The 13,532-nt window shown below is 34.5% G+C and overlaps 1 protein-coding gene across 1 annotated transcript in view; it reads right to left on the bottom strand.

Moving 5' to 3' along the window:
• The window catches only part of LOC145964605 (cell adhesion molecule Dscam2), a 216,202-nt gene that overhangs the window by 165,793 nt on the left and 36,877 nt on the right, over window positions 1-13,532 (bottom strand). The gene's annotated exons all lie outside the window — the stretch shown is intronic.

Genomic DNA, 13,532 nt, shown 5'->3' with positions numbered 1-13,532 from the left:
TTTGTAAGCACTTCCGCCAATAATTGTGCGAAGATCGTATCTCGCCTCTTTTTTCATCACCTTTGAAAGGTAGACTAGATATAATTTCGATAATCTTATTTAATCGATATGTGTACATCGCATACGTACAGGGTGCAACAGAATAAGATTACATTTTATGATCAATTTTATAAGTATCCACAATACCGTCCATTTAAACTTGAAATATTTCTTCACGGTATATTGAAAAAATGTTAATATAGCGTCCTAAAACTTTTGAAATTAACTGCTCGAAAGAAATAGTTATTTTTCATCCAAGTAACTTGAGTCTAATTAATAAAACTTTAATTTGATATTAAATAATCAAAAAAAACTTTAATGATACAAACTTCTGGTATTTTTCAGCGAGTGAGGGACTTCGTGAGAAGTTCCTTTCAGAAATGATTCTGCACATAAAAAAGTTTTTTATGTATCATTAGATTTATATTATTCTTAAGTACTAAATTCCTAAAGTAATTCCGCATATTACGGGATGATCCTGTACATCTTCTTACTATATTCTGTATTTACTGAATGTTATCATTTCCAAGCAGCGAGTAATAGATACTTCTCGCTGTATTCTCTCCCGCTGTTTTGCATACAAAACACGCGAAATGAAACAAATTGACGGAATATTCATGAGACGATCTCGAGACGATCCTTGCGCTCGTTTGTCTTTTTTTTTACCGACCCTTCTCCCCTTGCTCTTTCTGCGATCCTAACAAAACGTTTCGCAAGACGAGACATCGTCGCAGCAAGCTAATTAATCCGAAGTTTTGTTTATTAATATTCGCGAGCCAAGATGAGAGGCATCGCATCGCATCCTGACGCAACATCCTCGCTGTCTACATTGCCGTATCCTTCAGGGCCCTTCCGACATTAGAGCTAGTCCTTTGAGAGGTATTGTCGGTACGACTACTACTGCTGTTGCCCGAGTCAAACCTTCGTCGTAGCAGGAAGACGACGGTAACCAACCCCCCGCACCAGGATTTATGACGGCTCTAATAAACGCGGCAGCCATAATCATTTGCATACTATGACCACGCTCCGGCGAATGCATCGGATGGCGAAAAGAGACGAGAGCCGGCGAGATATCTCGGCGAAACAAAAGGCTTCCGTGCGACTAATTCTGGCTGCGTCAGCTCACGCATTCGCTTACGTCTCCCGTACATACGTGCTTGTGTTGTTCAACGGAGACGAGATGATGTTTTGTCTAACGGTGCATTAACCCTTACGCTATTGCATAAATTTCGCGTTCCTCTTTCTCGCAAAAATCAACTCGACAAGACAAATTCCAGATATTTGCGCAATTTTTGTATTAATTTTTAATATGACTTTTAATAATTTATATGATTAATGATTCATATGAATCTTTAATGAACATTTTGATTGACAAGAAAAAGAAAATCTTTTATTGCAGAAGAAAAATATACTTATCATGATTAAAAAACTAATAATTATATATTCGAAGATATATTTTTGAGGAACTTACTCGTAATTAAATGTTGCATAATAATGTTGTGTAATAAATACAAATTTGGTAAAATTATCCTCCAATCGATTTTAAATTATGTTAAATTCACAATTTTGAAACTCTGAGTCGGTAATGGATTCAATTATTGAATCAATTTGGATCAATTGAGTTCATCGCAAAAGTATCGAGAGAGAGATGTGACAAATATGTAAATTTGTAAAAGATCGAATAATTTTAGTTCGACACATGTTAAATTATTAACTACTAATTCACGGGTTCAAAATGATTTAAATTTCACATGTCATTCAAAAATGTATCTGTTGATACGACTTTAAAACTTCTTGGATAAAGAAAAAACAAGTCTCTCTCTAATAATTTCATGTCGATTTTGTAATTTTCTTAAGTGCACAAACACCTTCTCTATGATATTTTATATCTACTTTACACTTTTTTGAGAAGTTGATGAAACATGTTGAGAGAGACTGTATCATTAGTTTTTCAGTAAGGCTTTGATGAGAAGTCGACAAAGAAGCTCGTCGTGACACGAAGGGAAAACGTATGAGCAGAAGTTCATTGGCCGTTGAAGGTGAGCGAACAGAAGTTTATCGAACAGTGCAGTTGACTGTTGCGTCGACAGTTCTACGATGAATGATTTGTCGGATTCGAAATTATCATTAATGGCTACGAATTATCAGTATCGTTTGATTTTATGCTCCTATAGTTCTTCGTATTCATATTTCTCATGGTGATAAAATAGATGAACAAAGGCAAAATATATATAATGTCACATTTAAATAAATAATCAATTTTAAACGTATATGTTAGTTTTTCCATTAAACAAATAATTGTGGAAAAATAATTTTAGAAAAAGAAGAATTAAATTTAATTAAAGTTAATTAAAATAAAATTGTATAATAATAATAAAGCAGCTTTTTATTTAGCAAATTTATCTTTAAAGTATGAAAAAAGATCGTAACAAGTTTATTTTGAATAATTGTTTAAGATTAGACTATGTAATTCTGTAGATTAAATGACATGTTACGTGTAGATATACATGGTTATATATCGGCTATTTTTAATTTTAATATTCAGTAAATATATAATGTAAAATAATATTTTATTTAATTTTACATCGGTCATTTTTCTGTTTGGAGAATTTTAAATTTTCGCTCTAGGAACGCTCCAAATTTCAACGAGGTCAAAGTCAAATATTACCAGCAGCACGGAAATAGGGTAAGATAAGCTCGGTCGGTCGATTCCTCTATCTTCCGAATGGAAATGAAGCGCATTCGACTAAATTTAAGTGCGCGAGCCGGTCCGAACCAATCAGCAATATTGCTGCAAGTGCACCCACTGCGCGGATTCTCCCTTGGGTTCTCGGTTTGCGGCTTGCGGTCTGTGGCTCACGATATTGAACATTGTGAGCTATGAGACATACCGACTCGATAATAGAACGATATCTGTTTCGCGTACAAAAAAGCCGGATCGATCTGTGATCGAACGATTTAGCTTTCTTACTGCCTTTCCAGAGACGGTCAATTATTTCCCAAACAGATCGCAAACTACTCTCGCGATTTGCTCGCAACGTTTATTGTTGCGCAAAAAGATAGAATTTAGAAAAAGAGGAAAAGAAGAGAGAGAGGAAGAAAGATTATTAAAATCGCAAGGTAAATATTTACAAAATCAAATACAAATCATATTCAAGTACATTTTAAATGATGTTTCCAATTAATCGATGTGAAAGGAAAAAGAGAGAAAAAGAAAGAGCTTTTGTACGAGTTTGTAACATATTTCTTATCTGCGATTCTCTTTTAATAATGTAAAACACGAGCGTACTAGATCGACAGTCTCATTATTTTTGTCTTATATAAATTTAAATTATAAAGCATAGGTTTTATTATTTAAAAAGTTCGCATTTAATGCCCGAAACAGTAATGTTGTTTTAAAAAGTATTTTAAAAAATATTTTCATATATTCATATAAAGATATATATACTTTAACATTAATAATTGATATTATAATATCTCTACCTATTTGTGGCGTAATAATTCTATTTGTAGTGTAAATATAATTGTGATTAAATTTTTTGGAAAATTATTTGCACTAAATAATTTGAACTAAAATAGTAATTAAAACGTAAATTATTAAACTGAATTTTGCAAATATCGATAAATAATGCTTTTGTTAAATTACGTAACGATTACTTAATTAGTACATCTAATTAAAATTAGTGTACAATATAGATTAATATTAATATATGAGCACGGTATATTGTACACAGTGTATTACAAAATTTACGGAAACTTCGCAAATTCAAAAATGTTATAAAAATATTAGGCAAATCTGTTTTTTTTAAATAAAGCAAATATATACAAATATAATAATTCGAAATCTGGATAAATATTCGAAGTTATTATACGATTTATAAAATACTCTCATTAGAATATACATATAATCTTATACATATATAAATGTAAAGATTAATTACGTTGATTAAAAAGATATCGTTTTCCAAGACTTATTCGAAGGAAAAGAAGTGTAATGCATTGTCGATGCAACAAGCCACTTATCGAGAGCAACGGCGACTTTTCTTTCGCAAGTAACTCATCCCGAATCAATTGGTCGATGTCTCGAGAAAAGCGGAATATTGGAAATGGCGGCTGAGCGGAGACGGAACAGTCTGGCTGATTATCCGATTATCCGATTCTCCGGAACATTTGCAATTTACGTCTCAGAGTTCCACCCGTCCCTTTCTCTCTCTCTCTCTCTTTCTCTTTCGAAGCAAGCGAGAGGGGAAAGTCGCCTTCCTTTCCTATGCCTCTCCTCCACCCTCGTTCTCGTATCGACGAGTGGCAAATTTCGTTTCCATCTCGCAAAAGTCGTTTTCGTGCGAGCTCACCTTCCTGTCACATGGATCCTTGATTAAGAGTCCTTATGCGGATCACGATAACTGCCATAGTTGACCTACACGAGCCTGGAGATTAATTCTCAAGCGGAGACTCTCATTCCACAGCTGCAGGTACAAATCCTATTAACATAATAGGGCCGACCTAATTAAGGACCATTTATGCCCAATATGTCGCAGCTTCTTTGAAGGAATATCCCAGAGGGATTTGATGATTAATCTTATCGAACGCGACATTCTCTATTAAAATCTTTCAAATGTAACAGGCGTATAAGCTTATTTAAGCTTTAATATCTGCTTATCGATCGACGTACCATATGTACTTTATCTAGATCGAAAATATCTATGATATTACGAAAAATCTTTATTGGATCTATCGAATTTCAATCAGAAATTCTTCAGAGCTGTCTTTTTAAAGTAGATATTCTCTCAAAGTTTCGACATTATTTACCGCCAATTTACGAATAAGTATTTTTGCAAACAAGAAATTAAATTTCTTAGTAAAACAGCATCTGCTTGAAACAAAGTTAAGTACATATTTTCCATGTATATATTTGCATTCTTGATCTCATTCATGCAATTTAAACTTCCATGTCAAATATATTGTTATAAATATTTTTTTTTTATTAATCAATGTTTATGCGCTATTTATATTAATTTTTATATTATTTTAGTATTTATTTATATTTATTTAGTATTTGTATTATTTTATAATTATTTATATTACTTTTTTTGCTAACTATTTATACTAATAAAGAATAACTATTATTTCGTGAAAAAGTTAGCGATTGGAAACACACTCAAAAATAAATCTAAAACATATTTTGGATTTAAAACACATATTACTTTTATACTATTAGTGATCAAAAAATCACCAGTTTGTTGCACAAATAACTAAGATCTATTCTCGTAAGTTAAAAAAATGAAGGCAAGTCGCGTTTTAAAGTTTCTTTATCAATAATAAAATAGCAATTTCAACTATATTGGCCATTTTCCGATGGTTAACTTTGCGACTTGGAGAATGTGGAGAGCATCGAGTCGCTAATTATTCATCACCGCAGTCCCCGCAGATCGAACGAGGAGAAGGGATAGTTTCCACAGGAGCAACGACGGACATCATAACGTCGTTCTGAGACGGAGAGCGGCGACGGGGTGAGAAAATGGGGAAGAAAAGGGAGGGTTGCCGAGCAAGAGCCTCGACAACGGCGTATTCGATGTTCCCTCGTGTCACTGATTATTCCATTTACAAGCCATGCCGCATGATTCTGAATAGAGGTACACATACCGGGCGCGAATTCGCCGGATCCATAACCGGTATACGTTGTCTCTCATCGCGCAGCCATACCGCTCTCCTCTTTCTCTTTCCTTTTACCCTCCCGGCCTCGCACGGTTCGTCCCAGAAAGAGAAAGAGGAAAACCCCCATCGGATCGGAAATCAATTCAATCTGCGCGAGTCGTGTCAGGCGAGGATTTTGACTCGCGAGCGCGAACGATACTTCCGAAAAAAAATAGCAGCATCCGCTGCAGAAACACACGCGTCCGTATCGTCATTTAGTGCGATCGACACCGTTGAGGTGGAATGTTTACGCACTCTTCCGAGCTGGTTTCCCGATCGTGCACGCGAGGATATCCCGACTTGATGAAGCTCAAATTGAAATACGTAATAAAAATAACGTGTCAGTTGCTGCGATCAGTTGTTTCTTGCGCGAGGAGGCACTATGGTGTTTCGATTCGCGATACGATTGGCATACTTGACGATACTCATCACTATTTTAAACGCGCTTTCGCGACTCGCCAGATATTCCATCGATTCTCGGCGTATCAGACACTCAGAGCGCTGTATTAAATCCCATAGCGGCGCTTATGCACCGATAACGTTGCAGTCTCCATCGACAAGCTGGCTCAGTCATATTACATCCATCTACTATCTCCGATCGGCAGCGACGAAAGGAGGTTTGGCCGGTTAATGTTAACCAATTTAGGCCCCCAGAGCTTTAGATACGTATCGCGACCGACATTATGGAGATGCGGGAGCTCGCGCGCACTTTGGAAAATCTCCCCCTCTCCCCCCTGCCGCGTATATATATGCGGAATAAAAAATTTTGCGGGGGCAGCACCCTGCCGCTATCGAACACTCTGCACGTCCGCAAACACGACGTAGATCGTCGTGCTTGCGCATGCAGATTTTCAGGTGCTGCAAACCGTCTGCGCTGGAGAAGCGCGACGCGTCTACCTGAATTAGGCACGAGCGGGAGAAGGACGGAGGGAAGGGACGCGAAGGGTACTTCTGTCCTTATTCATGCATAAAATCCATATTCTTCGAGGAGGAGGCGCAACGTGCCCCATCGCGAGGAAGCGACGATCACCCGAGGCAACCCTTTCTTCGTTCGCCCTCGTGTCACCCCCTCGGTTGCGCGTTTTTAAGGGATTACATTATCTCAGGAACTTTCGCTTAATTTTTCTCGCGAAACTCCCTTGACATCATCATGACGTGTTCACGGAGAATTAATGCATTAGGAATCACGAACGTAGGGGAAGCGAGATATCTCGAAAGAGAGATGAAAAATTTAAAACCTGATTCATATGAAATATAAAAGTTTCGAAATACATTTTGTTTCTTTTTTCGTTCTATTAAAAATATTAAGAACAGTTTAAAATTTTTTTTCGCCCACGTTGCAAAAGTTGGCGAGTTGTTTTTAATGCGGTTTCGTTTTATCCGACGAGCGATTAAAATTACATCGCCTCCAGAAAACGGTATCTCTATTTTATCCCGTCTCTCGTTTCAGCTTAAGTCACGTCGCTCGCGAGTGCGCACTCGTAACGGCAATTACTTTATAATTGAATCAATGGCCTGCGTGCTCTCTCGATCAGTAGTATGGCTATTCGATTTTATTATGCGTCTTGTGATATAGCGTTCCGCGGCTCGTGGCTTGCGAACAATGCCCGCGAGCGATACGAAACATTTCAATCTCGCTGATTAATCGGGGTACACGCTGAAATGAAATATATTTAATTCCGCGAAAATTTAGTCCCGCATACAATTATTCCACGATATTCCCTCGATTATATTAATGAACCGAGCGAATGCATTACGCTGTCGTGATTCTGTCGTTGCATCGGCAAAGGACCAGTTACACATTTCATTCTGTCGTAATATTCTCGATAATTACCGCAATTAACAAACATCTGCAAATGAAATACACAGAGTGATGCATATGGAATAAAATCTATACGGATTACTTGGTAGCATAATTCATGCGAATGAAATACGTTAGTGTCGAATGGGGACACGTCGTTTCGAATTTGGATCAATCGCTTATGTAATGTTAACAATAAACGAATTTCTGGATATGCTGGAACGCTAGAGAATAAAATAAAATTCCCGAGATGAAGATTCTTTAAAAATAGATTTATATAAAAGAGAAACATGCGATGTATCTTGAATCTTTCGCACATTTATCCTCTATCTAGAGTGTTTTTCTCGTAATAAAAGAAACTTTATATATGTGAAAAAATATTGACGCATTAACCGTAGTTTTCGAATCGTTCTCAAATCTATTGAGGAATCCGCGGGTGACAAGAAACAAGTAGAGAAGAATCGAAATATAACGAAGGATATTACAAACTTCAAAGTGACGCGAAACTAACGAAAAAGGAAGAGGAAAAAATAGAAACGCGGTGCAAAAAGACAACGATATTGGAACAGATCGCGGAAACTTTGCGACTTTATCAAACCCCGTCTAATCGTCCGAATATGAGAGATTCTCCCGAAGACTTTATTATTAGAAAAGTTCACGGATGCGGAGGAGAATCGGACGATATCCGGCTCGAGTCGCGCCGGATTATCATGGTTATCGACTTCGCGGCTCTGACGGCTCTGATCGAAGACGGGGCAGGGTCGCTCTGCCCATTACGTCGTTCAAGTAACAAGATATTGAATTTCCGGCGCGGTTGCGAGAGCCGACCTCCTCTCTTCGAGACCGGAATCCGCGCCCTGCGTTATAATGGAGCACCTTTGCTCGCTCAGAACCGTGTTTTCCAGGGCACTCGAGGAAGAGGGTAGAGACGCGGCGGCGAATATACACACGTACAAGCCTCCCTACAAACGCCCATTTTCAAACAATGAATATTTTAGCGCGTCCGTGAAAGAGAGCCCCTACTCTCGAGCCCGCTTTTTTTTTGTGTTCGACCGCTCTCGGCACAAAAGGCGTCATCGTCGCGCCTCCCGCACATGTATGCGTACGTACTTGTACGAGCCTTGACCATTCAAGGAATATCACCCCGTGAAACTGAATCAAGTATAATACTATGCTTCGCGCGAGAATATCCTTTGTCTTTTTATTCTTGAAGTGTTCACTCACCCTCGCGACGATATTTGTGATTCGCTTCATAGGGGTAGGAAAATACTTATCTTGAGATGGACCGAAAAAATTTGCTAATTCGGAATTGATTTAAGGATTTAAAATTGCGATTTTTTATAGATGAAGAGATAGAAAATTGTATTTGTGCAGAAAATGTGTGTCAAAATCGAACGCTTCGAAATACGCGCGATATCGATTGATATGAATGAAATGGACATGAATGGTATTACCAGAGAACTCGGCACGTTTTATCTACAAATGGTACGGATAAAGTATTTTAAGCCATCTTTTCCTACCAACATATGGTAGAATCTATCAGAATTTGAAAATAAAAATGTATAATATATATTTAAAGATGACAGTTATATAAAATAAAGTGATTATATAAAAGTGTTTTTAAAATGTCTATATTTTCAATATTAAATTTGACATAATACTTGGCTGCGTGATATCCAGACTATAAAATTCCTTATTCATCTTTTGTAGATAAAGTGCAAAGTGAATATCAGCGTAAGATATAAAAAATAAAAAATTTCAACATTTGAATTTATTAATAAAATGTTTAACATTATTAATACAAAATATATACCGAACTTTATTTTACATAATTTTGTTTGAAACAACACATACATATTAGAAAAAAATATAAATATAAATTATAAATCATAAAACATAAATTTTTCTTATATAAATAACTTATTTTTTATATTTTTGGATTTATTTAAATATTTCTTATTTTTATTTTATTTTAAGAAAGAAGAATTTCGCAAAAAACAAATGTGAAAAATAACTTGCACTAAATTATTTAACACATAAATAATTATTTTTTAATAATTTCTATATCAATTTATAAAAAAATAAAATAAATTTTTAAATTGCAAAAAGTTTGTTAGAATATATATAGAATATACAGAATAATAAAAAAAATACTTTTTCTAGTTTTACTACAAAAGATTTAATAGTTCTTACGTAACATTTCAAGATATATTACATAAGTTTTCTCTTTAACAAATTTTTTATTAATTGAAATTGAGAATAAAAATAATAATTTATAATCCAATTTATACAGAATTAAAACTTGCGAATGAAAATATTATAGCAAGAAAGTTCTTAAAAATTAAATATTGAAAGTATTTGCGATTTTTTATTCTAAATAGTAATTTTTGAAATATAAAAATTTAAAGCTGTTCATCACAGGATATGTTTAGATAGTCACTTGTTAATGATAAGTACATGCATCACTAATGCCAGCAATCTTTATTACTTAATCTCGGGAATGTTTCTGCTATGGTATTTTAATTCTCGAATTTTGAAACACTCTGCGTATTCGATAAAACATACATTTCTTTTTACATATAGAATAAAATTCTCCAGTACAGTTTGTTATTTCCGCTAGCTTATGATTTTGTCTTCAAAATGTGACAATAAAGAAGAGAAAAGCTGTGCAATTTCTATTCAAATGGAAAAAAAATTGAAATACCGATATCGTGTCGAATGAAAGTGGCAGCGACTGTGTTATCCGAGCAAAAACGAAAGTTCAGAAGCGAGGGATAAAAATCGGCGGCGAAGCGACCATTGTCCAGCTGTCCGGTAATGGACGACCCTCTTTTGGCTCGAGTTAATAATACTGAATTGATCTAGGACGTTTTGGCGATTATGTTTCACGGCGTTGCTTTCCGCGCACGCTTGCCTTTTATATTACAGACAGTCGAAAAACACAACTTTTTACCCATTTTTTTTCGTGATCGACTGCCTCCGTCCAGCATCTGCCTCCCGATATGCATCGGTCATAGGACGTGTGGCGCGATCGTCCGATAAAATGCAAAATAATCCTGAAAAGTGTCATTGAATCCTCACAAAATGAAATTCGACATCGAGATGAAACATACCATTTCAGAACCGAAAAAAATAGCTAGATAAAAATAGATCCTAAAGAAGCATATTCTCCCAAGTAATTTTAATCATCAGTTTTATTAATTGTTCAAATAACAAATTATTAATTGTTCAATTAACAAATTGTTCAAATAAAATTCATGTGATTAAGATTTAAGATTAAATTTATAAATTTAAAATTTGTTTGAGAAACATTAGAAGTTTGCTTATTTAATACAATATGTTTTATATATTTTTATCTTTCGATCAAAATATTAATTATAATAGTTCAATATATAGTAAAATAAAAATACATAATAAAAAAGGAATGCATTCTCCAAAAGCAATATAATTTTGTACTAACATATATATACATATATAAGATATGATTTTAAGATAAAATTTGTTTAACGATGTAAATGGCGAACTTACGATATGCAAATGTGCCTATTTCATAAAAATTATAAAATTTGATGAATACAGATTTTGATGTAAAAAATGTTATCATATGAAACGTGCTCACGCTATCATATGTTTAAAAAGTTTTATTCGCTGATTTGCGTTATCTCCGAGCCATAGTACCTTGATCACTTTTTTGGAGATTGTGATTATAATTACGTGCTTATATAATATCACGTATGCAATCTAGATTGAATTTAATCGCAAGTAAATGTCAAGATACAAAGATAAAGATCATATTCTCAATTAAGAAAATCCAAAGTTCTTCCAGTTGTGTCAATATTATGTCAAGTTTGAACATTATAAAATAAATGTAAAACATCAATATTAATAACGTAACTTAATATGATGGAGATTAAAGGAGAAAGAAAAAAATATATTTAAACTTAATTTATTATATTAAAAAATATTTAATTTAAAAATACTATTCACAATTTAAATTACATTCAATAATTCAATTTTAAGATAATAATTTAAACGATTAATTTAATAGTTAATAGTTAATAGTTGATAGTTGATAGTTAATAGTTAATAGTTAAACGATTAATTTAATAGTTTATAGTTTTATTTTATAGGCTTTTTTATTAAAGTAGGATTTCTGCAAAGTGGGATTTCTTAAGTTTTTGTATATGAAACTTTTGCATATTTGCATTTTCGTCATATTGCATTTCGAAGCAAGAGGGAGTCGTTATTGGCTGAACAACAGCTTATTCCGCAATCATTCGTATGACGTGCGGTCATGCGATACGACTACTCGTCCAATTTTTTTACCACACGATTCATCCGAAGGGCAGGAAGGGAAAACCGTGGAAGGGAAGTTTAGTTCGCGCGTGTAACAAGAAAGGTATTCTCGTTTCTTCGTACAAATTTCATATAAGGGAGTTTTTTTATCTTGTTACTACGATATGATATATCTCATTTTGTCTGGGTACATAATTAATTCCTTATAAAAATATAATTCCTTATATAAAAATAATAAGACCTGCATGTAAAAAGGGTATATGTATAGATTGTAAAATATATGTATATTATTATATAATTTATATAATATTATATTATATAAGTTTAAATACATACCTAATATTGCAATATATAAACTAAAGATCACAATAAATATGTTAAGTGTATATCTCACTTAAAAATTTAATTTAATTGAAGTTTTGCAATATTAATTTTTTATTTGTTATAAATTATAACCAGTTAATATAAAATTTGAAGTGCAATATTTTTCATACATTTCATTACAAAAATAAGATGCTTTCGTTCTTGAGTGTAAAGCTATTATTTCAAGCGTTCGTTCCATTACAACTTGAGAAGAAATGATGCTTGATGGGAACTCATGCACCGGTATAAGTTCTCACGGATTTATCGACTCGAATACCTCATAAAAATTATCAAGCTAGGGCTCAATAGCGGTTATCCTGTAATGCCATTAATTTGCAGGAACCGATGCAGACCACCGGCTTCATTATCGTTATCAATACTGTATAGAATCGCGTGACAAGTGCGTGACCGCAGATGCGGAACGCCCCCGGTACCTATAGACGTTTACGTCCAACCGCCTCAATTTATCCTTTAAATTATGCACGATCTCGCTGAGCATAGCGGTTTTTGATCTGCATCGAATAAGCGGGGAATCAGTTCAATATTACATTTTATATTTTCATTTTTTCATATTTGTTCAACATTATTATTAGACATCATTAATCGCTACATTTTTTCAAAATAAACTATCGTTTCTCAATTAAATCTAATTATGTTGAAAAATCTTTCTGTTTCTTTATCAATCAAATTCTTTTACACATCATATAATGTACATTTTCATTGTTTCCTAATTATTATTTTTATATGCAAGTAGTTTTGTTTTCTAAAATATATGATTGATCATGATAAATAATATATAATTATTTAAAACAAATATAAAAAAAGATGGATAAAATAAAATATGAAGTTTAAATACAAACAATAATATCGATATAAAAGCTTGTCGTGGAAAAAGTTCAGATTTTAAGAAAGATCCTGCGTGTCATTTTCTTCGTGAAATAACGGAGAAAGGTCCTGAGAAGAGGCTCGAGCTGGCTCGAACTTGTCCGTAAGGCTAAACTAATTTGCTGCGTGAGGGTGGACGGTTGGAACCTTTAGGTGGGGTGACACAGGACCAGAACTATGGTCGAACGTGGAACGGGGAGAGAAATCGGGAAAGGGCAGGAAGGGAGCTCTAATATCACAGTGGTGGGGTACCGAATTCCAAGTGACCAGTAAAAGTGCCACCCCACGCGGACTTCGCTTCTCTCTTCTCTTTCGTTCCCTTTTTCTCTGCCTTTCTCTTTTTTTCGTCGTCGTTCGTCTCCCTTTTCCCCGATGAATCCCCTTTCCCTTTCGCTTCGACACCCCCGCCCTTCCAGCCCCTCAAAAGACCTCAGCGTTATCCGAGGGGAACTGT

Source organism: Camponotus vicinus, unplaced genomic scaffold, assembly GCF_025532165.1.
Source record: "Camponotus vicinus isolate PSW18456_S1 unplaced genomic scaffold, iyCamVici1.0 SCAF_13, whole genome shotgun sequence".
Lineage (NCBI taxonomy): Eukaryota > Metazoa > Arthropoda > Insecta > Hymenoptera > Formicidae > Camponotus > Camponotus vicinus.
This window is presented reverse-complemented; position numbering and strand designations above follow the sequence as displayed.